The sequence below is a fragment of the Notolepis coatsorum genome (assembly GCF_963971535.1).
Source record: "Notolepis coatsorum genome assembly, chromosome: 9".
Taxonomy (NCBI): Eukaryota; Metazoa; Chordata; class Actinopteri; order Aulopiformes; family Paralepididae; genus Notolepis; species Notolepis coatsorum.
This window is the reverse complement of record NC_140173.1, coordinates 63950622-63955571: the sequence shown is the minus strand read 5'-3', so window position 1 is coordinate 63955571 and position 4950 is coordinate 63950622.

Below are 4950 nucleotides of genomic sequence, written 5' to 3'. Positions count from 1 at the left end.
CCCTGGTACACGGGTCCTTGGGAGACTTCGTCGCCGGTTTCATCACCGCCAAACCCCGTCAGGCATATGGATGTCCCTCCTAATAGCCCCTGCTACACCCCTCCTACATCAGAATCTAATGTATTCCACCCTGACCCCGAAGAAATACCTATCGTTGATGTAACCAACATAGCATCAGGACTGCCATCCCCAACCGGGGGTACGGTTAAGAGACTGTGTCCTACTAGAAGAAAAACCTTCCACTTCCCAATCAAAGTATCTACTCTTAAAGCCTTAGTGACAGCCGCGGAGCTGTCAGGACAATTGTACATCGATGGGTAACCGGGAATGTCAATAGCCTGCGCTTAAGGCTTTTTGAAAATATGTTGAAGCTGGTGAGAGAGAGAGGCTTGTTAAATAATTGGCAATATATGATAGAGACACTCTCAGAGGATGAAAGTCTTCTATCTGAAAACGGCTTAGTTACTATTTTAGATCATATGAATGGTCATTTTAACAGAGCACACCTGTTGTGTTTATACACCGTAATAGTGGATGTTACGGCTTTTAAGCTGAAAAATCATAAGTGTTTAGAAACTTTAGATATTAATCACATTATTGATGTTATGCACGCTTATATTATTGATAAAAAAGGTTGCAGCATGATTTGTAATATTCTTTAATAAAAAAACATTTATAATATACACAACTACGCTTCATTGTAATAATTGTTATGTAATAATTGTTTTGAATGATTTTAAGTTCATCCTAGTAATAATACAAATATTATCCAGTTGTGCAACTATATTCAGCTATGTGAATGTGATCCCTTAAAGACTTCGAAATGTCACCAGTTGTTGGGATCAAATCAAATTTGTAAGGTCCTACTATACTCTGGTTAAACACATATTCTTTAAACAATTCAATAAGAAGTATCACAATCATAAATAAACCATAAATACCATAAAGTCCACCAAATTTAAAAATAAATTAATGCAACACAGTCATATCCTTGCAAAAGTATGGAAAAAAACTATAGGACTTAAATGCATCTCCAACCTAGTGTTGAGGAGATAACCCTAGACCCTTCTTAAATGCCGGTGACAGTAGTGTTGCACTAAAAACAGTCAAACAGTCAAACAGTTACAATAAAACATACCAACACATTTGTTATGTATAGAAAAAAGTGTTATTCCCATAGCAGGAGTCGAACCCGCGTCTCCCTGATGAAAGCAGGGCATCATTACCGCTAGACCATATGGGATTTGCATATGGTATACTGTACAGAACCTGTATACACTCTGACAGGGCTCCGGGGGTCGGAAATTTATCTTTCTGTACAAGTTTTTTAAGTGAAATATATTAGTAGGACTCTTTTTACAGCATTCTAAGACTTGTAGATATATAAGAACATAAGACATGTTTTGATATTATAAAATATTATAAAAACAAAATATAATCGCTCCACTATACCCCTGGATTCACTATACAATGAAATAAGAATAAAAAATAAGACATGTCGACAATGTAGCTATCAACCAGGCCATCACTGAAACAATATGAATTGTTTTAGCTAGTAGTCTATGTAAAACCCTGCATATTGCAGGGAACTTTCGCAGAGTACATTTCGCAGAGTACATTTCACAGAGTAAATTTGACTCAATCAGAGTACATTTGGATAATTGAATGTGAATGATACATTCCTATCTGTGAACACTAAAATCACGGTAAAACCTAACATTGCATTATTTTCATGGTTATAATGAATAAAATACATCTTTAAGATGTTTCATGCTAAATAGTTCTTAAAATGAATTTCCTTCAATCATCGGGATAAAAATCAAACAACCTCGCCGGTAATTATTTTGAATTGAATTATGAATTATAATATTGTATCAACAACTTTCATACATGTTAGCCATACTATACACTAACTATGTTGACTGAATTACATTTTATTTACCTTAGAACCATCATCTTTGAGTTGATTGAATATTTCCTATCGTGTGTAGGATTTAATGCATATCCATAATATTGAGAGCATAAAACTCTGGGGGGCTAAAAAAAACGAGACGTTGCAAAGTAATTCATAAATGAGTTGTATAATGTACCTTAGATCAGTTTAAAAGAAAATACATTTTGGGGGTTGATATTACTAAACTTCAAAAAAATACATTTGTATTGAAGCACTTTGTTTTTATACCTTATCATTATGCAAACAGGTAAAAAAAACTATGTTGACATGTCTGTTTTAAGTGCATCAGTCAGTTTCATGGTTTTAGATGTTTTATAATTTATGTTTATCCTTGACATTCAACCAATAAACATCAAATTCAGAATTCACTAGGATTGTGTTCTCATGTTTTTTTACATTTAGCTAAAATATAAATACAAACTGTAGTAGATACACTGTTTTAGAACAATGGTGTTTGCAAATAGTCTGTTTTACTTATGTAACACGTTAGAGTTGAAATTCATGCATGACAATTGGTAAACCTTAGTCATTTGAGATCATAAATCCCCTCTTTTAGCTAGACCTGATCAAAATGACAGATAAAAACATAACCAAACACCTAAAAAATACACCAAAAGCAGATTGATAAAAATGTATACAGGCAAGCGAGCCTAATCACTGAAATTACAACATCAAACTGTTTGTCTTACAAAATAGGGATGTGTCATGGGGGTGATATATCTCAACCCTTGACTAAAATAGCATTATCTTTCTGACTATTGATTAAATCTACTAAAAATCGACCTGTTTCATGATTTTAGATGTCTATAATTTATGTTTATCCTAGGACCATGCTACAAATCTTCAACACAGTTGGCTGAAAGGTGACTGAAAAGGTGACTGAAAACTGGATTGATGCATGTTACATGAACATGTCTGTTTGAGGAAACAAAATAATGTATTAAACTATTGCAGTATTACACACTATTACACTATTGCATGATTACACATTTGCACAATATTACACTATATAACACTATTACATACTAGGACTACCCTATGACAATATTACACTATTACACACTATGTCCCTATACACTATTAAACACTAGCACACTTAGATAAGATAAACCTTATCCCTGTGGGACATTTCTATTAATTTTTTCAAATAATTATTATTCCTCTATTTAAATCTGGGGACAAACACAGTTTTACCAACTACAGACCAGTGTCTTTGCTTTCACAATTTTTCAAGATTCTTGATTCATGATTCTTAGATTCTTAGATTCTGAGTGAGAGTCAGTATGGATTCAGGGCAAATCGATCAACAGCCTTAGCCTTAATGAATATATATGAAGAAATAACCACAACCGTATATGAAAGGAATTACACAATAGGAATAGGAAATACACTTAAAAAAGCATTTGATACGATTGATCATCACATTTTAATTTCTAAATTACAAACATGCTGTGTGAGAGGGGTGGCGATGAACTGGTTAAGTAGCTATCTTGAAAATAGACAACAATATGTTTTCAGGTGACAATTATATAATTGCCTATTGTCTACATTAGCTACAAATACACTGTATTTGTAATACACTGTTTAGAACAATACTATTTGGAAATATTATGGCTGTATTACTAGTGTGTAACATATTAGAAGTGCATTCTTGCCTGACAATTGGTAGACCTTTTTACCATGTATTCATTTGCGATCATTGACCCCTCTTTTAGCTAGATGGTCAAAATGACAGCAACAGCAAAGACCTAAAAATACACATTTTCTGAACATTACATTTGAGGTGGAGCAAACTATATTGAATGTGTTGTCCCTCAAGGTTCGGTCCTGGGGGCCATACTTTTTATTTTATATATATTAATGATATATGTGAAGTGTCAAACATATTGCAATTTGTTTTATTTGCTGTCGATACAAATTTCTGTATTCCAAATTACAAATGAAATGTGTAAACTTAAGATATGGTTTAATAACAATAAGCTATCCCTAAATTTGGAAAAACGAAATGTATGATATTTACTAATCGAAAGAAGGACAATGTGGCATTATGTATTGACAAAGGAATCCAAGGATTATGTTGGATGAGAAAATGACATGGAAGCCACATATAATGTACATAAAAAAATAAGGTAGCCAAGAGTGTTTTGTTTTGAACAAGGCAAAGAATGTGTTTGATTATAATTCTATGCGAATATTATATTGTTCACTCATCCTACCATATTTGAGTTACTGTGTGGAAGTGTGGGGTAACACGTATGAAAGCAACATAAAGCCCTTATTTATATCACAGAAGAGAGCAGTAAGAATAGTTCACAATGTAGATTCAAGAGAACATACCAATGAATTATGTATTAAATCCAAACTATTGAAACTTAAAGAGTTAGCTGTAATACAGACTTTATTAGTTTTGTTTAGAGTAAATGCAGAGTATTACAAGCAAATATACAGAGGTTGTTTGGTCCCTAATCTTTCACACCTCCTTGCAGCATTTTGACACCTAACAGCCCCCCTCTTCACACCCAGATCCTCAAAAAGATAGATATTTACAGCACTTTATATTTTCGCCCCAACTCTAATCTATCATGTCTTTAACTTTTATACCTAATCATATATTGATTGATTGAAAAGTTTATTAACAGATTGGAGAATGGGTACAGTTTCAAAGTTTTTTTATTTTGAATAAGGCCTTTTCCCCACACTCTGTGCTATTTCAGGTTACTGTGACATTAAAAGAGGGGGTGGCGATGTCTGAACCGTGCTAAAAAGGGGAAGTTGACCTAAAATGCAGGCTTAGCATTGCTACAGTGTATGGACATTCAGGCCTTGAGGCGATCTATATCCAAAATAAGTCTTAATTAAAGATGGTTGAAACAGTTAAAACAGCTTGGACAGATATTTTCAGGACTGTTTTCACAAACAGTGTTGTATTTGTAAATCTGCTATGTCCTAAATGTCTGGATGTATTGAAAAAAGGGGGACTCTGATGTAAACAAGAC